Below are 24,925 nucleotides of genomic sequence, written 5' to 3'. Positions count from 1 at the left end.
TACCAGCTCCCCGCGGGCGAGCCTTCTCAAGGACCAGAGGGCGCGAGGCCCAGCCAGTGGCCGGCCAGGACAGAAAGGGTTACTGAGACCGCGCGCGCCTAGCCGCCGACGATCCGCAGGCCCGCGCTCTCGGCTCACAATGCCGCGGGGCGGGGCGGCGGGACGCTTCTTCGCCTCCCATTGGCGCACACGCCCCTTCCTGTCACGGCCGGACCGGGCACCGCCCCCTGGCACCGCCTACCACCCGGGCGCTGCCGGAGTGGACGGTTCCAGACGCATGCTAATGAGGGGGCGGCCGCCGCGGCCCATTGGCCGGCCGCGGAGTGTCGGTGAAGTCAGCGCCGAGTCCCAGAAAAACAGAGCGGGGCCAACTGCAGCGTGTAGTGCGAGTGGGGCAGGACGCGCGCCGCCCGCCTGCCCGGAGACCCGCAAGGTAAGCCCGCGCCAGCCGCCCGCTCGCCCGCCCGCGCTCTCCGGATCGGCGACCGCGGCGCCGGGGGCGTGCGGCGGCCCGGCCCCCGCGGGCGGCGCCTTTGTTCCGCGCTCGAAGGAGGCGCGTTTAAAGGGCCAGCTGTTGGAAGGACTTGGGGGACGCCCTCCCCCAGAGCATCCCCCGTAGTCACGGGGAAAACCGTGGTCCTCCTCGGCCGAACCTTCCTTCCTGCTGGGTGGATCCCCAGTCTCTCCAGGAAAGTTCCCCAGGGTGCGGGGGTCCCCGGGATTCAGGTTTTGTTTTCTTTTTTGTGGGTGGGGGTACGTGCGATCATGGCCACTTCTTCAGGCTGGCTGCAATATGGGTGGGTGGAGGAGACATCAAAGCCCGGGGGGGTTTGCGCTGTAAGGTGAAACTACCGAGGAGGGGCTCCTCTGCAGCAGCGAGAGGAAGAAGGAGGGAGCGAGCGGCAGGATGGAGGCATCGCAGGTGTGTTCATTCATCAGCATCCCCCGGGAGGAGAGGGCGGCGGGAGGGGCGCTAGGACGATCCGTCTGGCCTAAGGACCCGCCTGAATGAGCGGGTACGTGTGTGGGTCTGGGAACCCGGTGCGTGCCCATCCGCCCATGCTGCTTCATCCCCCAGGGTGACTGGCAGCATCTTGCTAGGCGGTTCATCACCGACATGGACGGAAAGCAACTCCTTTCTCCGAATTCCCCGGGCATCCCTAGCTCCCACCTGGCTGCTTTCCGATGTGGCTTCCTTGATAAGCGGTAGCGCCATTCAAGATAGAGGGGGAGAGAGGCTTGAAGTCATTATGTACCTTTCATGGGGGGATGTGCTGTCGAATTCTGCATCCCCCCTGCATCCGCTGTCGTAAGATGGCTTTGAAATTCACCAGTGCATGCTTTCTTTGGGCAGACAGAATTTATTACGCTATTACATAGCTACATAAAAGCAGAAGGGGTCCCACTGAGCGCGGCTCCTTTTATCCAGACCCTGTGTTTTCCCAGCATGTTCTGGCTGAACCTTTGGATTTTTGTTTTAAACTGAGCGCTGGGATGCTCCTGTTGTCACAGGGCTGACCTGCTGAAATTGCCAGAATTGATTTCACTGTCAATAGGAGGGAGGTTCATTTAGAGACATCATGGAACCTATCTGGCAGTCAGGCCTCTGACATCACCCCCCCCCCCACACACACACACATCCCTTTTCCTCTCATAAGTGAAGGCCAGGGATGGCTTGTTTGTCTCCACTGTCCTTGGTTTTTGAGCTCCTCTCTTTAGACTCAGTTTTATGTTTTTAATTGGAAAGGAAGCTTGGTGGTGGTTGAAGAGAAGGGGGTGGATTAAAAGTGGGGTGGGCGGCAGATGGGGACAGCAGCCTCAATGACAGAAAGCACATGCTGGACATTTGGAGACTCCAGATCTACAGCCCTTAGAGACACAGGTGAGATAGATGGCAGTCTACCCACTGGGAGGGTGTGTGTGTGTGTGTGTGTGTGTGTGTGTGTGTGTGTGTGTGTTGGCTTGAGGGAGGGGTGGAGGAAGAGGATGCTGCCAGCAATTTTCTGCCCCACCCTCCTGATGCTGCCTTAAATAGCTCCTTGCCCGCAAAGCTCGGCTGTCTGGGGCTGTTGGCCTGAGGGGATGGCAGGGAAGGGTGGGTCTGTTGGCACCTTTGCTCTGGGCACTTTAGAGAGGACTGTTAGCAAAGGGGTAGTTCTGGGGTTGCAGAGAGCTCATTTCTCAGCTGGAGGGCCCTGAGTTGAGCTCTCTCTGGTGATTTCCCCACAGGGAATTAGCAACTGAAAAGAAATGCTTCTACCCTGTAGGGCCAAGAGATGGGAGGGTATTGTCATCTTCCCTTGGAGCCCACCCCGTTGGCTGGCCCGATCCTCCTCTTACCTGCTCTCTTTCCTGCTAGTTGGAGAGTTTCAGTGAACTTTTCTGAAGGGATTGGGAATAATGAGGGGTGAGGTTGGAGTGCTGGGGAGGGACGAGCAGATGCTTCTTACTGGCAGAACAAAGACCTGTTCAGCGCTCCCCTCTTTCCCCCTCCCTAAAATAGAGTTCTATATAGATAGCAGACTCTGGGGTTTTCTTTGCAGAGTATAAATGGGCAGGGTTCAGGAAAGAAGGCTTTTACCAGGCAGCATTGGTAATCATCTGGTCATCCAGACGTAGCTCTGGACCCTTCCCTGGACGTGGAAATAGATTTGCTGTAGAGGGCACTCACAGGTCATTTAGGATTTAATCTGTCTCTGTAAAAGGAAATGGATGGTCCCAAAAAACTTTGGTGAAAGAGCTCTGGACCAGAGGCGGGGCAGCTGGCTTTGATCCTGGCCACTGATCTGCTTTGGGCTTTGGGCTTGTGGCTTCCACGCTCTGGGCCCGTGTCCTTGTTGGGGAAAAAGCAGAAGGCTTTGGAGCAGACTGTTTTCCCGGGTTCCTGACAGCATTACTGTTCTTAGATTCACAAATCCAGTTTGTGGGAGGGCCTTTTAAGATTCTTTTTTGTTTGCTAAATGATGTTAAAGTCATAGTGTTGCTCAATGGCATGAAAGAAGTATTCCAGGACTCAGGCTTCTGATGGCTTCAGACTCACCTTTTCCTCAATTAGTACAATTTATAAGGATTTACTGTATGTAAATACTTCAGAGCTAGAATGGCCTGGAGAGGCACAGACCCTCTGAGCGGTGGTTGACTGGGGTGACTTGAATTGGCAGAATGCTAAGGAAAAGGAGTTTCTAGAATTCATTCTCCTTTCCTGTGTATGTTTAGCTCACTGCTTTATTTATGGTTATACAGGTGAATGTTCAGTTATTTAGAGCATGAGCATTGGAAGAAAACCATGATTGCCATGTTTTGCCCCCCTCACTGAGGAATTTGGGATTGGGAAAGTTTGGTGATTTGTCCAAAGTCACACAGGTAGCAAGATGCAAAGTTGGGACAGGACCCCTGGTGGGTAGATTCTGGGTCCTGTATTCTAGTTGTAGCTCTTACTCCCTCCTCCTCTGAGATTCTAAAATGGGATAGAGAAAGTGAGGAGGAAATAGGGCTGAAGAAGGGAGAGGTTGGAGGCAGGTCAGGTGGGGAAGGGGAAAACACAGCCTCCAAGCTTGGAGGAGGGAGGGATGGAGCTGAAAGGGGGGCTCTTCCAGCTGTGAAAGAGCAGATTTCTGCAGCCCTTGGATGGAGGAAGCAAGAAAGGGCTTGGCTTAGACAGGGGTGGGAGTGGGTGGACCTGCCTGGGCTTGGGGCGGAGGTGGAGTCTCCTTGGGATCTCTCCTGTTGATCCTCAGACTGCAGAGTGTGGTAGAAGCTGCTTTGTTGTAGGGTCAGCTGAGGCCTTTGGAGCCACTAGGTACATGGAACTTGAACATGTGGGAAGTCAGATGTGCTGGTGGTGACAATGCTGAGGTGGGACCCAGTTCTGCTGAAGTCCCAGTTTATTTTTAAATGCAAAACGAAAGAAAGTTTTCTGTGGAATTTCTTTTCAACTCAAGCATTTTTCCTCTGACTTTCATCGGTGTTTTGTATGTTTTATGAGATAGTGTTTCATGTACTCCCTTTTCAAGAGGCACGCTTGGAGCTGGCTGATTCACTGAACTGTAGCTCATGTGTGGGGAGCTTCTGGCCTGGGACGTGAGCTAAACCTCCGAATGTTTCAGTGAGCAATGAAAGAGCTGTGAACAGTGGTTAAGCGGATCAGTAGCCATTCAAAGGCAAGGATGAAAGGTGATAATACTTTGAAGTCTATAACCCAAGCCAACAGCCAGCCTGTGTGGTATAGTTTACTTTGGCTTGTTGGTCAGGCCTCGGAAGTGTCTCTGTAGATTCCTTGATAGGAACCGCCCCCCGCCCTTCCTGCTCTGTCAGACCCACTGGATGTCCCAATCACGAAGACTTCATCCATGTCCCCAAAGACCAGGTTCTCCCTCACACCAGGGCTTGTTCCTCACCAAATAGGATATGGATAGGTCTGTGTGTCTGTGTATCTCACTGTCTCCCGTTCTTGCTTTCCCACGTCTCCATCTCCCTCCTCTATACATTTCTTTCTCTCTCCTCCTGCTGTATCTTTCTTTTTCTTCTTACCCTCCTCCCCCATTCTTTCTTTACTGTCAATAATACAGCTTTGTAGTGTATTTTAATGTATTTACTGTTATTAAAATTTAATCTTCTCTGTTCTTAATTTACAGTCAGTTGAGTTCACTCCCTTGCAATGTGTGGGTATGTGTTTTATACACAGAACAAACGAACAAAACAAACCCTATTAAATTCCTTTTTACTTCTTTCTGTGTGGCCTTCCATTGATTTCTGCCTCCCCTTCCCTCCCCTCCCCCCTTTTCTTCTGTGGTCAGTAGTGGCTCTTTATAGAAAAAAAAATTTCCCAGCTCACTGTCATGTGGATATTATTGTTTTTATAACAAAAACAGTTACAACAATAGAAAAAGTTTCCGCCCCTGTATTGTGGACACAAGGGACACCCTCTCCCAAGAGATGTGCCCTATTTCTTGACTTCCTTCCATGGAAAGAGTGTCTGCAGTGTATTCTCCAACAGAGGCCTGTACTGTAAAGGTTGGGGGTGTTGATGGTGAAGCTGGGGCTCTTGTCTGTGATTCATAATGCTTAAAGTTGGGGAGGTGGGTGGGCTTATGGCCAAGAGAGGACATCTAAGAATTCAGTGTGATGGTTTTTCTTTGTTTCCCTAAGCTGGGCTAACCCAGCAGTCAGTGACAAGACCCAGACCCCTTTGGAAAAGAATGAGATGTTTCTCAGCTTTCTGATTCATCTCGGTTGGGACCCAAGGGAAGCTAGGCAGAAGGAGGGTAGGCACCCACTGACAGGTTGCAGGTATGAAGTTCCAGGTGCTTTGATGGATGCTTGCTGTAGTGCTTTAAAATTTTTTTCTGACTCAGGTTAATTACAGAGAAGATCGAGTCTTGGTGCTCAGTGGTCAGCAGATAGTTTAGCATCTAAAGCTGGTCTTGCAAGCAAGCAGTCTCCTTGAAATCTCTAGTTAATATGTTAAAAATTCACATGAGTTTTGTATTCTACTCTATAATATGTCTGAGCTGGTTTTAGTTTAAAGGTATTTAAAATGTTTTACTGTCGGGATGCCTGGGTGGCTCAGTCGGTTAAGCGTCTGACTTCGGCTCAGGTTGTGATCTTAGGGTCCTGGGATCGAGCCCCATGTCCATCTACCCACATAGTGGGGAGACTGCTTCTCCCTCTCCCTCTGCCCCTCCCCCCTGCTCGTGCTCTTTCTTTCTCTCTTTCAAATGAATAAATAAAATCTTAAAAAAAAAAAAATGCTTTGCTGTTAAGTACAACTGATGGTCCAGGAAAATGCTGTGTTTATATGGGGCCTTCACTTGTCCATGTCCACTTGAATTATGCACAGCAGGTCCCGTCCTCCAGCTGGAGAAGCCAGCAGTGGGGCAGGCATCCAACCTGGTGGTATGGGGAGCTGCCCACCGCCCCCAGCCCTTCCTGCTGGCTCTGTCAGACCCACTGGATGTCCCAGTCACGAAGACCTCATCCATGTCCCCAAAGACCAGGTTCTCCCTCACACCAGGGCTTGTTCCTCACCAGAAGGCCTTTTCTCCTTTGCCTGGTTGACTCCTCCTTCTCCTTTCAGACTCTCCTCACATCTGAACGAGGTGCTTTTCTCCTTTCAGACTCTCCTCACATCTGAACGAGGTGCTTTTCTCCCTGTGTTAAGTAGTAGCTGGTTCCCTGTCTGTCTTTTCTACCAGATTGTGAGATCTGGCAAGACAGAACCTGTGTTTCATCTCTTTTTAAATTCAATTTTTTTTTTAAAAGATTTTATTTATTTATTTGACAGAGAGAGAGACAGCGAGAGAGGGAATACAAGCAGGGGGAGTCAGAGAGGGAGAAGCAGGCTTCCCATGGAGCAGGGAGCCCGATGTGGGGCTTGATCCCAGGACCCTGGGATCATGACCTGAGCTGAAGGCAGACGCTTAACGACTGAGCCACCCAGGCGCCCCTTAAATTCAATTTTAATTTACATCAAAGTCCTATTTTATTTATATATGTATGTATATATACATATATATGTGTGTGTGTATAGTATACATACATACTTTTTTAAAAGTACGTGTATATATACTTTTTAAAGTCAAGTAACACTGCAAGGCTTATAAAGAAACGCTGTGTCACCCCTTCTCATTCCAGGGATTACTCCCCAGAGTCAGTCACTGAATGTGATTTTCTATGGCTGCAGTAACAAATTACCACCAACACAGTGGCTTGAAGCAAAATAAATTCATATTATGGTTATGTAGCTTAGAAGTCTGAAAAGGTTCTCACTGGGCTAAAATAAAGGAGGTAGCAGATTCTTTTTGGGAAGAATCTTGGGAAGAACCCCTTTTGGGAAGAATCTGTTTCCTTGCTTGCCTCTGCTAGCTTCTAGAGGCTGCCTGCAGTCCCTGGCCCTTGTGATTACTTTGGGCTCCCCTGCATAATCTAGGGTAATCTTATTCTAAGTTCCCTTGATTAGCAACCTTTATTCCATTTGCAACTTTAATTCCCCTTTGCCAGATAACATGTTTCTAGGCTTGGGGATTAGGTTATGGACACCATCTTTGAGGGGCCATTGTTCTGCCTACTACAGTCACTTCCAACTCTATTAGCTATTTTTCCTGATATTACTATTATATTTGTGAGTTCCCTACTTACATTGCTGTTTCTTGATTGTTCAATTTGGATATTATTTCTTGATGTCCTGCCATGGATTAGAGGAACCCTTATTCCCCTCTTCTCCCCGTACATCTCTGTTCACTCTGTCCTCCCAATATGGTTACATCACAGTTTTGGGTTATATTGATATTCAGTGCTTACATTATCTTGGCTGTGTAAATAGCATTCATGGCTGAGCCATATAGTTGTGCTATAATGATATTTCCTTTTTTGTACATTTTTTTTTTTAGTTGATAATTGCCTTCTTTTTTCTATTTACTTTTCTATGTACTTATTACTAATTCTCAAAGTCTCTGACAGAATTTTAAAACATCTATGTTTTATAACACATGTTCCTCTTCATTTTTTCCCCTTGGAGACCTCCCTCCCAGAGGCCTCCATCCCTCTCCTCTTTTTTGGGTTGATTGACCTATACGCCTGTGATATGACTCATCCTGGGGATTCCTTTGCCTTGTCCTAGGCTGGATCTTCTGTTTCCTCTTTCTTGGTTTATTTCCCCAGGAGGTTCTAAGAGAGGGTCTGTGGAGGTTGATCACTTCAAACTTGCATGTCTGAAATATCCTTATTCTACATTTATACTTGATTGGTGGTTTAATTTGTCTAGAATTTTAGGTTGAAAGCCATGGTCCCTTAGAATTTTGAATGCATTGCTCTACTGTCTTCTAGGTTTCAATATTAATGGCAAAAATTCAGATGCCATTCTGATTTTTTTTTTTTTGTTAAAGATTTTATTTATTTATTTGAGAGAGAGAGAATGAGAGACAGAGAGCATGAGAGGGAGGAGGGTCAGAGGGAGAAGCAGACTCCCTGCCGAGCAGGGAGCCCGATGCGGGACTTGATCCCGGGACTCCAGGATCATGACCTGAGCCGAAGGCAGTCGCTTAACCAACTGAGCCACCCAGGTGCCCTCTTTTTTTTTTTTTTTTAAAGATTTTATTTATTTATTTGAGAGAGAGAATGAGACAGAGAGAGAGAGCATGAGAGATGGGAGGATCAGAGGGAGAAGCAGACTCCCCGCTGAGCAGGGAGTCCGATGCGGGACTCGATCCCGGGACTCCAGGATCATGACCTGAGCCGAAGGCAGTCGCTTAACCAACTGAGCCACCCAGGCGCCCCTGCCATTCTGATTCTTGATCACTTATGGGTAACCTGCTTCTTTCTCACTGAAAGTTTTAGGATCATCTCTTTTTCTCTGTACTGGAAATTTTCTTGCTTTTAAAATTATTGTGCTAGGTCCTTAGTGTGCTGTTTTGATCTGAAGACTCACATTCTTCAGTTTTGGGAAGATTTCTATTTTTCTTTGATAAGTTCCTTTTTTTCTTTTGTCTTTGGAACTCCTCTGTTAGTTAGATGTTGGACTTCCTGGGTTGAGTTTATAATTTTTATTTTTATTTTATGTTTTTAAACATTTTATTATTTTTTAAAAGTAATCTCCACACCCAGTGTGGGGCTTGAACTTACAACCCTGAAATCAAGAGTCACATGCTGTACCAACTGAGCCAGCTAGGCGCCCTGAGTTTATAATTTTAAAATATTTTTTTCTTGTTTTTCATTTTATTTTTGTTTTACTTTGTGAGAGGCCTCTTCAGCTTTGTTCTTAACCCTTTTGAATTTTCAAATTTATGTTTTCATGGTTTTGCATGAAACATGCTTGCATGTGTACTTTCTGGAACTCCCTTGTTCTCTGATGCTCACTTTTTTTTTTTTTTTTAATAGCATCTTGTTCTTGTTTCATGGGTGCAATAAATTCACTTAGGTTAGGTTTTTCTACTGTTTTTCTACTGTTTTCTGCTTTGTCTTTGTTTCCTCCAAGCCCTTTTTCTGCTTGTTTTGGTTACTGAATTTCCCATTGGAGCTGTTCTTCTACTGATCCTTGACTGTCCATTTATATTTTAAGATTCCTGATTGGGCATTTGTGTGACAAGGAAGGGGGCTTAACTTCATTGTAGGGTTCCAGAAGAGAGCCCACTTTCAGTGTCTGGGCCTATAGATCTTTTTTTCTGGGGGATGTTGGGTTTTCCTGGAGAAAAATGTTGCCTGGTGGTGTAATAGCCTGGATGTCCTGCATCATGGGAGCCTTGATGGGAAAGGAGGCTAGGTACCCTGTTTGGTATGCAGACTTTCACTCACTTGGTCCTTTTCTGAAGGTTCTCTCCCTTCTTCTCAGCTGTGTCCCTCCCTCAACTGTGTCTGGATCCAGAGTCTCTTGGTGTAGTTTGCCTAAACAATGAATCTCTGCCTTCTTCTGCCTGGGGGAGGGAAATCACCAGACTGAGTAGATGTAGGAGAGGCGACCCTGGGCTGGAAGTGCTCCTTCAACAAACTTTTAGTGGACCCTCTTTTTAGCCCCTCTCCCCTCCCCTCTTAGTCTTTGGTGCCTTCCAATTTCTGAGGCTTCTTCTGTTTCTGTAGCATAAGTCCCCACTTGCTTAGTGTTTCCCTCCCTTGCTTGCACTTAGCAGAGCAGAAACCTGAATCAGCTACTGCAGGGCAATCAGCTCTCTGTCTTCCAGAATTCTGTTGATATATCTCATCTGCTGTTGTCTTCTTTCCATCAAAAATCAAAATTTTTACTGTCCTTTTAGTGGGGTTCTAGGAGAGAGCAGGGATAAATATGGGTATTTAACCCTCCGATTTGACCAGAAGTTTCATCTCTTTATCCAAGCCCTTAAACTGGTACCTGCTAGATGTAGCGTATATTCTCAAGAACTGTTTGTATACTGATTGAATGCGTGTTCCTGAGGTGGTATGCATACAGTTAGTCATGAGATTTCAAGACAGTCCCAAGCATACAGTCTTACAAAAATAAATCCATTGTTTCTTCTGAGATAGACAGCAGGTCTGCCCTTCTCCCACGTAGCATAAGAAGCACTGTTAGACAGCATTGTCGGCTGTTGGGCTGGAGAGTGAGCAGGCAGGCTCAGGTGCTATCTCCAGTCCCATCACTAATGACCTGGGTCACCTTGGAAAGTCACATAACCTGTCCGGGTCTTGGTTTCCCCAGGCTTAAAATGAGCTATTGGTCGAGATTTGGTGCCGTTCACCTCCGTAAATACCTGCCGTGTCAAGGCACGGTGCCAGCATCTTTCTGGCTGTTTCTTCTAAGTCAGTCGGGTCAGGATTTTGTAGATAATGTCTGTGAGGACTTTTGTCACACTGAATGACTGTGCCTTGTATGTCTGCTCCTGATTGTATTCCGTGCCTGACACGGTCGGTACACTGCGGATTTGACCTCTCCCTCCGGACGGCGGGCTCCTTGTGAGGGCCACATCGCAATCATCTTTGTGTCTGACACAGCCCCAGGTGCAGGGCCCAGGGTGCGTAGCCCTTGGTGCGTGTTGGGTTTTTCCACTTAGAATACATCAAGGAAATGGAAAACAGGAGCTGCTTTGCCAGAATCCCTAGACGCCGCTTGGAGATCGAGGCCTTGCTCCTTGGGCGTCCAGCTGCACACTCCTTGGCGCAGCTTTGGAGCTAGGGGCCCAGATCTCAAGCGCATTGATGGGAAAGTCAGCAGAGATGCCCGTTCTGTACCACAGCCCTGACACTAGAGGATTGTTTCCCCCAAACAGGTCACCAAATGTATTTGTTTAATGGGCCTCATACTGTTACAAGTTAAGATCAGATTTATCTTAACTAAGAAAGTGAGTTATAGATACAATCCTGCGTTTATAGTGTTTACAAATGTTTAAGTGCTTTTTCATAATTATTTTGGTTTTCCTAAACCTGTGAGCTAATGTGCCAGGACTAGTAAGTAGGAATTTCAGGGAGATAAATTTGGCTTCATAGAAGCACTTTTCATCCTGAGAGCCATTCCCTGCTGTTGCATTTGGGAGGCCCTGAGCTCCTCGCCAAGCCAAGGCTAGATGTCCATTAGCCAGGGAGCCTCGGAAATCAATCCTGGGGTGGGAGAGGAAGTCTTATTAGAGCACCTGGAAAGTCCTTTGCTTTTGATTTGCTCAACAAATCATTACTGGGTACCAGCCGTACACCAGGGTCTGGGCTGGGCTCTGGGAATACAGTGGTGACTGAAGAGAAATGGTCCCTGCCCTCCTAGAATTTATAGACTAGAGCTGTGCTTTCCAGTGTGGTAGACACCAGCCATATTCATTTTAAACTAATTAAAATGAAATACAGTTTACAGTTCAGTCTCTTGTTCACACCAGCCACATTTCCAGTGCTCATGGACACAAGTTCCCATCATCCCAGGAAGTTCTCTCGGGCAGCCTGCAGTGGACTACAGAGCTAAGCTTCTGTGTTTCTAGACCAGGCATCTGTGATTAGCCTTCTTTCACAGCGGAGACAGCTGATGCCGAGAGAAGCCATTTGTTTGAGGCCATGTCGCTGGATGGGCCCGAGCTGGGAGCAGGTCTCTTCTCATGGAGCTTGGCTCTTCTTGCCTGGAAGTGAGGTGGGGAGCAGAGTGACGAAGGCTGCCTGAGTCCCCAGCCTGCGTCTGCTGCTTCACTCCTCCGTGCCTCAGGTGCTGCACCTGTCAGATGGAGAAAATAATGGTACCTACCTCGCAGGATTGTGGCTGATTCAATGATGCAAGTCTCTAGACTGTGCCTGACGCGTGGTAGCGCTGGTTGCTATGTTGAGGAGAAGGAGACAAGTTATTGGTGGAGTCAAGAGGCATTTTCAAACAGGAGACTGTTGAGTGGAGAAAGAACGTTGGCAGGCGAGGCTGTGTTTGCAGAGCTGACTGGCCACCTGGAGAGGGACACAGAACCGAATGTGTCTAAGCCAGGAGCTGCTTTGGGCATGAGAGCTGATGTAAAAATGCCAGCGAAGCTCTCTGAATCCCAGTACTCATCACTGACACTTGAACAAGGATCCCTTTGATGTCCCTTTCCTTCTGGTTTGCCTCTACCCATGGACCTTTCTCCTGTCCCCAAACATTTCTTCTCCCCCTACTGTATTTCCACCTTGGAGGGGTGGGGTCTCAGACATTTGCCATCAGCCCTGTGGAGCAGAGGGATGGCCAGAGGTGTGTGAAGGAGAGAAGGGACAGATCCTGGGTGATTTGGCAGCTGGCTCTGTGGCTTCTCTTTGGGGTTTCTGTCGCTTGGTGATTTGCTCAGTCTTGCAAGCAGGTCCACCTGGTGTGGCCTGATGTGCTCGGGGTGCCCCGTTTTGTGGAGAAAGGGAGCTCTGATGTTCGCCCCAGGGCCGGGAGGGTGCTCCATTCGATGGGCGGATCCCTGCTTGCAGGTGGAACTTCAGGTTAAGAAGCGCTTTAATAGCCATGGGCTCATTTCATCCTTCCAACAAATGTTGGTGAACATGTAGCCACGGCCCCCGTCCTCCCCGACTTCTTTCCTCCTTCACGCTGAGAGCGCGGGGCTCTTGGCTTCCCCAGTAGGCATCCGGCAGTTTGTTTCAGGTTTTGAGGTGGGAAGGTTTTGGTCGGACAGCGTGGGTGGGGGTGGGGGTGGTGACGGTGCTCTAGACGCACCTGACCGATACGGCATCTCGCTTCCGCCAGGTGAGGCACACAGAGCAGGTGGTAGAGCAAGGCCAGTGACAGACCCCAAGTGAGGTGCCTGGTGATGGTGGACCCAGGACTGACCTGGGTGGAGACTGCTCCTGGCTACCCGCATTCTCACTGTGCCGTACGCATGCTGCCTGAGGACCGGGGATCAGGAGTATCGAATACTTGGACGTTATCCTCTACTTGGCTTTGCCAGGCTCGTTCTCCTTTGGGCCGTGACTTTCCACTATTCATGGACGATGTTCTAGCTCAGAGCAGCTGTGACAGGAATGGGTGCTTAGAAGATTCCGGAATTGCCCACGTGTCAATGCACAAACTCATTACTCATTTATATAATGCCTAGTGTGCATCGATTATTAACATCAGCCTGTAGGCCAACCTTTGAGTTTGGTTTCCCAGCATGAAGGGTCACCAGGACGTATCTTTTGAAATACAAACAGTTTCTCTTGTTGCCTGGAATTTGTGTGGAACCTGGCAGCTGGGCATCTGAGCGGTTTCCCAGTGTGACCTGTAAGAGCTCGTTCATGTGCAGATTGCTCTTATTCAGAGTTTGTCTTTCGTCTGTCCGTCAGGGCAGATCCAGGGTTGAGTGACTGTTTCCTGCGAGCACAGAATGACGGTCAGGGGTTGCAGCTACTGATGCTACATCGAGGGGGGACAGTGTCAACATTTTCGTGTTATGTTGATGTTTGAGAGTCTTTCCCAGGCTGCTGTACCATACACACTGCTGACTCTTCTGTGGGTGCGCCTCTCCTTATGGACAGTGCATGCAGAAGGCTGGCGAGAGCAGGGGATCCTGCAGCTGGGGGGGAGGGGAGATGGGCCGGAGCTGGAGCTGGGGGTCTGTCACTGTGGGATTGAGAGCAGGCCAGGGATCTGGACGGAGAAGCCAAGGCAACAGGAGGAACTGGGCCGCTGTAAGCAGGACAAAATGAATAGCGTCTCCAGAGAAAGAAAAACCCCAGCGGGGATGGAAGATAGAGTAGCTGGGAAAGCTGGACTCGGGAGGCCCGAGGGCCTGAGCAGGGTCAGGTGCCAGCTGCTGACAGACGGGTTGCCAAGCCCGTGAGCCTGGCCCAAGACAGTCTCAGGCCTTTTAGGACAGTTCTGTGTTTGCTTTGTGGGGCCTTTATGTTGGGCTTGGTGCACTAGTGAACCAGGACTGGCAGGTGTGAGGGGGCGAGGCCCCCGGGAACTGGGAAATGTTAGTCATGCCTGAGCACGGAGAGAAGATAGGCTCCTCTTCAGAACAGCTGCTGCAGGACGAGGCCCTGCAGCCTGCCAGCCTACGGTACCATCGACCGTCTTGGTTTGATCTTGAATTATTAAGGTCATGGGCTATTTCAGCACTCACCTGAAGCATCGCTGTGAATAATGGAAAGGAACACCCAGCGAAAATACCCATCCCTGGGGTCCAAGGGGCTCCAGTAGAGAAGGGGCTTTGTGGCCATGGTTCTGGATTCCCCAGCTTGTTCCCGCAAGGAACAAACACCTGGGCAACCAGGAAATCCAGAGGTTACCCTTGATGGCAGGGTGTGCACCTCCTTGGGCTATCTTGATGGGTATTTTTGCTGGGTGTTCCTTTCCATTGTAGCAAGGAAGAAACAGTGATGTTAGAAGACGTAAAATGTTTAATACTGTCTTTAAAAAATTAAACTGCCCAGGAGTCTTTGATTGGTGATGCCCATAGCAACAGGCATGGTTTCCAGGAGTGTCTTCCTAAGCTTTTGAGCTTCTCAGAAGGGGTGCGGGACCCCACTCCCAGCAGGCTGGGAGGCCTGGAGGAGGCCCACCTGCCTGCTTGGTCCAGAGGCCGGGCAGTATTGAGACTGAGCGACCCCTTCAGAGGTTGGAAGCTGGGGTCTGTTTTGGTAAGTAGTGGGGAGCAAAGGGGAGGAGAACTCGCCATCCTTTTGGGGCTTGTTCATTCATTTTGTTTTATTGGCCTGTTAGTCCCTGGCACTTAGGCTTCTCCGTCCAGTCTCCGGACTTTGCCTGTACAGTTTCCTTAGCCTGGAGTGTTCTTTCCTTCCTTTACCTAGCCAGCTCTGTTCATCCTTCAGATGTCACCTACAGCAGCATGTTCCTGGAGAAGCCTTCTCTGATCCCCTGGAGCAGTTTAAAACCTCCAGTTTGAGGCTCTCATGATTCAGTGGTTCTAGACAGAACATTCTTCGCGGCATCTGTCTCAGCTGCTTCGTTACACTTGTTTGGGAAATCATTGTTTGTCTGCCCACCCCTCCAGTCTGTAGGATCCACAATGGCCGTGGCCAGGGCTGTTTCTCAGCCACATTCTGTCCCCAGTGCTCAGCATGTGTCTGGCCCACAGAAGGGCCTCTCTAGCTGTGAGCAAATTAATTCATATACTAAGTTGTGGGTTCTGTCACAGATTCTGGGAATATAAAGAGAACAAAACACCCCTGCTGTCCTTACGCTGTTCCTAATCTAGAGCAGTGGGTGAGCTCTCAAGAGATCGATTGAGTGGCAGGAAGAAAACATCAGTTAAAGTTCTATTTATTCTTTAACTCAAACATAAGAAAGATGTAGCTTTCCTATTTATAGTAGTACAGATTTTATAATTAACTTATAAGTAAATATGCTCAAAGCTATTTTACTAACAGGAAGGTATGATCAGAAAGTTGGGTGACTTGGTCTGAAGGGAGAGGTAGGCACATGAAAAGGTTTTTGTGCCCAGGTGTGATAAACACCAAGTTAGAGCAAGTACCAGCTGCAACAGGGGCCACCGTGGAGGTGGGAGGGGGCTGGAAGAGGACCAGAGGAGGGTGTTCCTGATAAAAGGCGGGGGCACCAGCATGAACAAAAGCGGCGTGGCATGAGAGGCTTAGTGCATTGGGAGAGGTCAATACTTTAATAAGGCTGGGAGTGTAAGGCCAGGGGAGGGCCTGCTAGATGCCCCTACTGGTTTGGGGAGGGATTGAGAATTGGGAATACCAAGATGGCTGAGACAGGGTCCCTGCCTGCAGGGTGGACATAGTCTAGTTGGGGAGAGAATTGTGCATGCATGCCTTAAGGGGTAGACAGTGCAGTGAGTGCCTGGATTCAGAATAAGGTGGATATTTGGGTTGGGGGGGATCAGGCTGGTCATGCTTTCAAAATCTACTGTGCCCAACCACACAGCCCCCTCTTCAATGCAGGAGGGGAAGGAGGAGGGCTGGCCACTGACTTCAAGCCTCTTTCAAAGCCCATCTCAGGGTTAGGCTCTCCATGAAGTTCTCCTTCATCTACTCCTACCCAGGGAGCTTTTTACCTTAACGTGATCTAGACACCTCCATGGACTATATTTTCTGGGTTACAAAATGGCATATGAACAGAAAAATGGCATATGGCATGTAGAAATATGCATATTTGACGTGTTTACTTACCTGTGTAATGATACACACTCCTTTCTTTCTTTTTTTCCCTTAAGTCCCAAGGCTTGAAGTAATTATGTAATTAGAATCCGCATAGAGTATGGTTAGATAAGGTGTAATTAAAGAGGAAAGCCTAATTTCGGAAGAATGATAAGAGGTCATTTGATTCAGTCTGGGCCCAAATCCAGTCTTGGAAGAACAGTAAGAGGTCACTTGGATGTACGGAGCTTGGGGCCACCCAGGAGCCCAGACTGGCCTGAGAATTGGGCAGATTCTGTTTCTTTCAGTTCACTGTGAAAGCTATTCATTGAGCATTTTCTTGATATAAGGTAATGTAGGAGGCCCAGCTGTGGGTGAGGAAAAGAAGGTCTGCCTCTAGGGAGGACGTGGGGGTGGTGGGGAGATTGGCTGGAGAACAACCAGGAGGTCCTAAGGTAGAGAGGTGATGACTCCATCGTGGGGGTGTGTGTGTGGGGGGGGGGGGGGGACAGTGGGGAGATTGGGGAAGGATTCACAGAGCACGTGGCATTTAAGATTGCTTGAAGGGTAAGAAGGGTTTCAAGAGTAAGGACAAGGACTCTCTTGCCCTTTAATTAGATGCACTCAGATAATATTTGTGGAATGGATGCCAGGCTGAGGTTGGAGTTGGAAGGAACTTGGCCAAGCTGGTGGGTGGCCATTTGCAGTTTGATGAGGTAAAGTTCATGCAGCTCAGGCAGTAAAGGGAAAACATGAGGCCAGGAGAACACCAGGCTTAGGCCCTTAACTGCATAGTGATGACTACGCGTAGAGGAGTCAGAGATTACTGTGGGCTGTGGAGTTCAGAGGAGGTGTCCTCATGAAAGGGCCAACAGGATAGGAGGAAGGGGAGGACAGAAGACTTGCCAAAGGAGGGGAGTGACATGGGCAAAGGTCTAGGGAGGGAGCCAGGAGATCATCCAGGAGAGAGGGGAGGGGGCACATAGGGAAGCAGGGCAAAACCAGGTGGGCTGGAGTAGGTGAATGAGGTTCCCCGGCCTGTTGGGCAGGAGATCCAGTGGGACAGAGGAGTCCATGGGAGGTTCTTGGACAGAAGAGTGGCATGGAAAAGGTATGTTGAGGGGAGAGGAATTTGGCCCTGCTGTGTAGAATGGGCTTCTGGGGAGTTCAGCCTGGGCTTCTTGTCATGAGGTAATGGGAACCAGGCAGCGGGCTTGGGAGGGTGGGGCTGGCTGTGTGCAGGCCCTTATCACAAAGGGCTACTGGTCGCGGTGACAAGAGCATGAGAGAAATAGGGCAGGGGAAGCAGCTGAGGCGACTGCTGCCTTCGGAGCCTGGGAGAATCGTGGTACCTGAGACAGGAGGGGGTGCAGCTCGTGGGAAAGAGGGAGTGGGCACAGAGGCATGGTGTGTGTAGAGCCCAGAGACCCACGTTCTAACCCAGCCCCGCCTCTGAACTGGCTGAGACCTTGGGCCTATTCCTTCCTCTCCTGCCATCCAATTTTTGGTCAGTAGGCGTTTCTACCTTAGGATTCAAGCTCACCGGAGACCATGGAGTCATTATAGTTCTAGGGTTCGGCCAAAAGGAAGGGTCTGGGCTGGAGATGTGTGAGGCCCTCCCATGGAGGGGAGAGAAGAAACCACATGATCTTCTTCCTTGTCTTCCTGGAGTGAGTGGGCAGTGAGCAACGGGAGGGACTCCAGGTGACTGAGTTGCGGGGGAGAGGATGCTGTCCCGACTCCTCCTGCCCATCACAGTGGGTATGGGACTCAGACATAATGCGTGTGTAAACTCCAAGCCTACACAGATGTTGCGGTCAGTGCTCCATTGCGGGGTGGAGCAGGGGAGGGGTTAATCTTCCCGAATTCACAGAAAGACAATTCTCAGGCAGGGAACCTCTTCCCCTCCTCCCTTTCCCTCCCCGAGTCAGTCTTTGGGAAACTTATGGCCTTGGACCTTTAGAAGCAGAGTCCATGCAGAGAGGGCTTCCTGGCAGAGGAGGACTTGGACAGAGGCCTGGGAAAGGAGAGAAGGAAGGACTTTCCAGAGGAGGAAGATGACATGGAGTTATTTTACCCAATTTAAACTAGAGTCCAGAAAGGAAGGGCTGTGTGTTTTGAATACCCAGTGTGTGTACCAGCTCTGTAGTAGGCGCTTTCATGATGTTTGTCTCGTAATCTGTACGTCATTTCTGCCTCTCTTATTATCCCATTTTACAGATGAGGCAACAGTGTTATTTTGCTCAAGGTCTCGGTGGTCTGGCAGGATTTTATTTTATTCAGATCTGACTCCAGAGGCAACAAATACCCACTTCTGTATTCTGTAAATACCGTATTCTGCTGGCTCTTGGGGGAACATAGGGAAAAAGAGGATGATTTGTCTTTGTGACCCTTATTCCCAGTGAAGCACTTACTTGAAATGTGGATCCAGCCGCCGTCCACACGCAGCATTCCGACGCAGTGTGGCATCTTGGAGAATGGTAATGGGGGGGGGGCACTTAGAGCTCCTCGGGGCCTGGAGCCCTCATTTCACAGGTTAGGAAACCGAGGCCCAGCAAGGAGAAGGGATATGCCAGGGTCTGGGCAGAGTGGGGATGAGAACTAGAAGAGTCTGGAGGCTTGGAGACTTGTGGGTCTTTTAAGGCCTCCCTGTGGAAAAGTTTGTTTTTAGACAACAATGGAAACCTTTGTCTGGAGAGTTGGTCTGGGCAGGGTTGGATCTGAAAGGTTCTCTGTGTGTGCGTGCGTGCGTATGTATGTGTGTGTGTGTGTGTGTGTTTTCTTTCCTTCACTTTAACCTCAGATGCCTTTGAACCACGGGAAGGATTCCTTAAGACCAAAGGTTAAGACCAAAGGCATTTAACAGGTGGAAAGGACATAGGAAGAAGCGGGAAGATCAGAAGCCACAGAAATAGAAGACTAAACTCTAGGCATGACTAAAAGGAATTTTCCAGGCCCATAAATAATCACTAACATTTATTGAATGTTAAATTCACTTACTGTGCCAGGCAATCGTTACATGTCATTTTATGTTAATTCAGGGTCTCCCTATGAGGTAGGTGGTATTTTATTGCTCCCATTTTAAAGATGAAGGAACTGAGGCTCACAAGGCTAAGTGACCTACTTAAAGTGGCAGAGTTGATAAGACGGAGAGAGGCAGGACTCCAACCCAGGCCCACCCAATCCAAAGCTCTGCCTTCAATGCCCAAGCTGTTTTGTAGGACTAGGAGTTCTGGGTGCCTGAGTCTTTGGAGATGTATGGACTAGCGCATTTAGGGAGCTCACCCTCTGGCAGTGGTGCTCAGCCAAGGGTGGTTTTATCCCTGTAGGACATTTGGCAATGTCTGGAGGAGACATTTTCGGTTGTGGTGATGTATAGGGGGGCTATGGCCTCTGGTGGGTGGAGGCCAGCATGCTCTTAAACGTCAGCAGTGCCCAGGACGGCCCACAACAAAGAGATATCCCGTGCCAGATGTCAGTGTGCTGAGATCCAGGAGCCTTGCCCTTTGGGGACCTGGTTCTGTTTTCCCCTCAGAGCACAAGGCTAGTGGAAGGCCATTTGGAGAGCCCGTCTGAAGAACTCAGTTTGTTCCCTTATCTTCAGGGACTTATGTTGTTGTACCTCAGTGGATGTTTGCGGTTTGGGCCCCCCATTGACTGAGCCCTGAGAGACTGGCGTGGGGTCGTGGTGGGTGGAGGCCAGGAAGAAAAATTCCAACAAGGCGTGACAGGCCAGGGTGGCCCAGGGCCGCAGGTGAGAGGTGGGCGGGGTGCAGTCTGGGCTACTGAGAATGGATTCAGCTGTTTCTGTGTGTGGAATTGAAATAAGTCAGGTCCAGGGAGTTGTGTAATTCAAAATGCCTTTATTAAATTTTTCCTATGACTACTCACCATCGGAAAGGTCTGAGAAAGGGGTATACGTGCTGCGCATCTAACTTGGGTAGTACCCTGCTGCTTGCCAGACATCTTTGTTACTGGTTACTGTTTAACTCTGGTCTACCCCATGCCACATAGGACAGAACAGCAAACAAATGTGGGGAAGCCCCAGGACCCTTGGCCTTTATGTGAGCTTCTCTGAGCAGCTTGTGCTGAGCGTTGCTGGCGCCCGATAAGTCTGACAGAACAGCCCCCTCTCCTGAGAGGGCACCGCTTGGGCAGTCCTGAGGGAAGCCTCCCTGCTTCACCCCAAACTGCTCTTTCTTCAGGCCCCTCTTCCAGGTCAGACATGGAAAAGGTGGTCCTGGTCTCAGATGGTCTACATCACCAGGGAAGATTTTCGCCTCCCTTTTTGACCCTGGTTTCAAGCAAGCCCTCCCTGGCCAAGCTTTCTACTACAGTGCCTTTCCCCCTGCTGGCCTCGCTGACAGGAATGATCCCCCACTACTTTCCATCCCCTGGGCCCCACCCCAAAGCTCTCTGGCCACTCCAGCTAGCAGGATCACCTCCCTCCTCCAGACACCCTCTGTTCCAGTGAGTCCTTTGGTCTTTATTCAGTCAGTGAATTCTAGGCTTCCTGTGTCACCTTTCAGACACTAACTAGCCGTGTGACCTCGGATGAGTCACTTAACCTCTAGAGAAGCAGCATGGGATTGAACCAAGTCAGGTGACTTCAGTTCATTTCCAGCATCAGTGCTGAATGAGAGTTACAGCCATAGGACCTGGGGTGTTTCTCTAAGGTCGTTGGCAAGTCAGGTTCCCCTTTGATCTCATACAGATTCATGGAGGACTCGGAACTGGTTAAGGAACCGTCTTTGGACCAACTAAGCAAGCTGCTTTAATATTAAATCTTGACTCAGCAAATGTTTGTTGAGTGCCAGCTATAATCAAGGGTGTGTGGTAAGTTCAGTAGGGCTGTAAGTTGGGGCCTCTTGGGCTTTGTCCTCAAGGAGCTCATAGCCTTGTAGGGGCTGGGTATGTCTACACCGTAATAGAGTAGCCTCTCCAGCGTATCACCCTCACAATTGTGATAACTTCCCCCCTGCGCATGAGTTAAAGTTCTGTAAGAGCTTGATTTTTTTCAGTCTTACTCACTATGCACCTAACACAGAGTGAGCAGTCAGATTTTTGTTGAACGAGTGCAGTGAAAAATGGTACCAGTTGACTTGGGTTTTGAAGGAAGGGTAGGAGATAGACCTACCTGGATGGGGGAGGGGGACATTACGGACTGACAGGGAATGTGGGTGGGGTAGAGGCAGGAGGAGGAAATGTGTGAGCAAATGTACAGATGTAGCAAGGCTCAAGGCATGCTGGGTAACTTCCAAGTCCCTTGTGACTGGACCCTGTGATGGGATCAGTATCAAGACTGGAAAGGTAAAGTGGGGCCAGATGTGGAGAGTCCTGAATTCAAGATGTGTTAAAGGGTTTGGATTTATCCTACAGTAGGATGACCTCACATTGTAGTTTCCCAGCGTGGCTTTGGCTGTTGTCCCCATGTGATTATTAATAGTGCCCCCCCCCGGCTCACAGGTGTCCCTGTTTGGATGATAAATTGTATGACCCCACAATCCTAAAGTCTACTCGGAGCCCTTGAAGGGTTCACGGTGGCACACGGTCCTGCTGGCGTGGGGAAGGTCAGTGCCTGGTGGCACCTGGAGGCAGGAGACAGGACCTTCTCCAGTCCAGGTAGAGAAGGCCTGATTCCAAGAAGTAGTAGTGGCATCTGAAAGGAGGAGAGAGTCACAAAAGAGACTGAGGCCAAAGTGACACCATGCACAGTCTCTAAGATGGCCCCAAAGTGGCTCTTCCCACGATAGACACATTCTAAAGTTCACACCCACTGGGTAAGCAGTTCTCTAACTTGAAGTTATGACTGATAAGAAAAACATCTACATTGTGCCTGTTTCCTGAGCAATTAAAAGTCAGAGAAGCTTCTCCCCAGCCTCCAAAACGTTCTGGTGAAACACACTGGTATTCACTTTCCTAAACCCCAGCATTGTTCCTTGGAATTTAAAATAGGTTATGAATGTGCTTGATGTCAGGAAAGATAAATCTGTGAGGAGGACTGTAGTCAATACATTTCCTTTTTAAGTAGAAACAATATAAAGAGCTTCATTCAGTCCCGAATCAATCTCACTTTGTTGCCATGATTGTGTAAAACCTGACCTGCTTTATGTCCGTCTCACTGTTTATATTCCCCTGATGTTCCCCATCTCAGCTGGCCCTGCACGAAGTCAAAGCCTTTTTAGGCCATGCACTGCTCCCTTTTCCCAGGGCTGGCTTATTGCATGCTGCAAAGGGACTATGCTCTGAGCAGTCCCTTCATTCTGTATCTGGGGTGCTCTTCAGGGCGGCTATTCCGTGTGCCCCCAAATGAGCCGCCTCTGTCTCAGAGTTGGAAGGCCAAATTCCTTGGGTTTTTAAAGTCCCATTAAAAAGATGATTACATTTTAAGATTTTATTTTATTATTAAGTTACCTCTACACCCAATGTGGGGCTTGAACTCACAACCCTGAGATCAAGAGTCGCACGCTCCACCTACTGAGCCAGCCAGGCGCACCCCCAAAATGATTACATTTTAAAATAGTTGATACATACACATGGTTCAGAAATCAAAACACTAAATGTTATGCATTGAGAATTTTCTTTTGTTTTTTTAAGATGTTATTTATTTATTAGAGCGTGCATGAGGGAGGAGTGCGGAGGGGGGCAGAGGGAGAGGGAGAAGCAAACTCCCCGCTGAGCAGGGAGCCTGATGCGGGGCTCCATCCCAGGACCCCAGGATCGTGACCTGAGCCGAAGGCAAATGCTTAACTGACTGAGCCACCCAGGCGCCCCTGCATTGAGAATCTTCATTCTTACCCCTGCGATGTCCACATCACTCCCTCCTCCAACCTGGGCCCTATTAGGTGGGCTAAATGTAATATTCCAGTTTACCTATGACAGTCCTAGTTTGTGTTTTCCATCCCAGTGAATGGTCAGTAACACCCGCTTTCATCCTCAAAAATGTCCCAGTTTAGGTACTAAATGATATATTCCTCTACAGACAGGTAATTATTTTTATTGGTTTCTTAGATTTCCTTCCAGAATTTCTATATGTAAGGGGGGGTAACATACATTGCCTTTGTCACTGAATACTGAATATACCTTGGAAAACTACCTATCAGTAGAATTGGGGTGTCCTCATTTTGCTGAAGTATCTTTGTGTTTGTAGACACTAGTGGGCAGTTAACTTTCCCTTGGTTTATCAGTTTAATTACTGTGTAGGAGTTGCTTCTGTTTACCTAGAGAGAAACAAAAGACTGTGGGAAATGAAGCCAGCTTCCTTCCCTTAGGAAAGCCAGTTCAGTAGTAAAGTCATCCTGGAAGCTTTAAGGCACCAGCTTTCTGCTGAACACGGTACTGGGCACTTTGGATGAAGTGGGTCCTGCCTTTATCTCTACTTGTCTAAATGCTTCAAGATCTAGCTCAGGCCTTCCCTGATTCCCTGGCCAGAATTCTTTGGCATCCCCATCTCCATCCACTCATCCATCCATCCACCCATCCATCCATCTACTCATCCATCCATCCATCATCCATCCATCCATCCATCATCCATCCATCCATCCATCCATCCTTCCATCCTTCCTTCCTTCCTTCTTTCCATCCATCCATCCATCCATCCACCCATCCATCCATCCTTCCATCCTTCCTTCCATCCATCCTTCCTTCCTTCCATCCATCCGTCCTTCCATCCATCCATCCATCCATCCATCATCCATCCATCATCCATCCATCCATCATCCATCCATCCATCCATCCATCCATCCATTCATTTATCGTTTCAGCAGCCAGCCTTCACTGAGCACATCCTTGTGCCAGGATCTGTGCTAGAGAATAACAGAGGAGGAGCTCCTTGCTGTAGAAGACAGAGAGATGGGTGTGTGAGCTGAGTTACAATGCAGTGCTCAGGCTGGTTGAGGAAGCACAGAGTGAAGGGTGCCCCAATGCTGTTGAATTTGGGGAGGGCTAGGGAGACTTTCTGAAGACACTTCCCCTAATGAGACTTGCTTTTTACTCTCTTCTCTAAGTACTTGCCTTATCTTCACTGTTGTACCAAGGTCCTTCATATTACCCTCAGCTCTGGCCCCTTCCCATTACTGCACGCCTGGTGTAGTGCTCTGCATTTCATAGTCATTCAAATATTTACTGAGTAAAAAAGTCCAAATTAATTAAGTAGACCTAGCCTCAAGGATCTTAATATCAAAAAGAGCAGGTGAGATGTTCTTTGCTGCCTTTGGCCTTCACGGTTTATCTAGGCAACTGGTATCCTGCAAAAGCGCCTCTAAATTAGTGCCTGCCCCTCCCTTCAGTCTCCTTCTCTCCCTGCTAAGTGTCCCCCTCCATCTGTCACCATCGCTGTGGTCAGGAGCCCCCTGACTCTGACTGACGCTGACAAAGAGCTGCGTGAGTGGGAACCCCAAGTCCCACCCCCGTTGGTTTTGGTTTCCCCCTTGGAATGAGGGGGGTAGGGTATGACCCCCAAGGACGTTGCACCTCGGACATTTCAAAAACAATGATCTCGGGAATGAGCTGTGGCACAGCCAGCTTCTTCTTTTATCTCCTTCTAAGACGTCCAGCTTCCCCTGCAGTTTCCTGGTGCCACAGGGGGTGATCAGTCCGGGATAAGAAACAGCCAGGCCAAGAAAATGACCTTTTAATAAAGCTGAAAGGGCCACCGGGTGAGCGGGGCTGGCCAGCCGTGTGGCCGCCAGCCACCGGGCCGTGTGCTGTGTGCTGCGGTCTGCACCGGAAGAGTCCCAGGGAGTGACTCCAGCCGTGGCTGCTGAGGAGGGAACAGAGTCCGGTTGTCCTGGAAGAGGGTTTTGGCCAAATGTTAGCAGATGTTTTTCTAAAAGTGTGCAGAGCAGCCTTTTGTGGGAAGAGGTGAGATCTGTCTGACAGCTCACACTCCCTTGCCCTCATCTGTTCTTTCTGCAGTAGCTTT

General features: G+C 49.1%; 1 protein-coding gene across 42 annotated transcripts in view; it reads left to right on the top strand.

Moving 5' to 3' along the window:
* The first annotated feature begins 231 nt into the window (after positions 1–231).
* SORBS1 (sorbin and SH3 domain containing 1) overlaps positions 232–24,925 on the top strand; it is a 225,957-nt gene continuing 201,263 nt past the window's right edge. For 12 of the 42 annotated variants that reach the window (XM_032432263.1, XM_032432257.1, XM_032432260.1 and 9 more), the window contains exon 1: positions 234–433. The gene's annotated coding sequence lies outside the window, so the exon portion shown is untranslated. Of the gene's footprint in view, positions 434–731; positions 923–950; positions 1,883–24,925 lie in introns of those variants that run through there. The other 30 variants (XM_032432261.1, XM_032432270.1, XM_032432271.1 and 27 more) reach the window with 20 other exon arrangements.

This window comes from Phoca vitulina, unplaced genomic scaffold (assembly GCF_004348235.1).
Source record: "Phoca vitulina isolate PV1807 unplaced genomic scaffold, GSC_HSeal_1.0 scaffold48, whole genome shotgun sequence".
In the NCBI taxonomy this organism is placed as follows: domain Eukaryota; kingdom Metazoa; phylum Chordata; class Mammalia; order Carnivora; family Phocidae; genus Phoca; species Phoca vitulina.
Note: the sequence above shows the minus strand (reverse complement) of the source record. Positions and strands in the feature narration are given on the sequence as shown.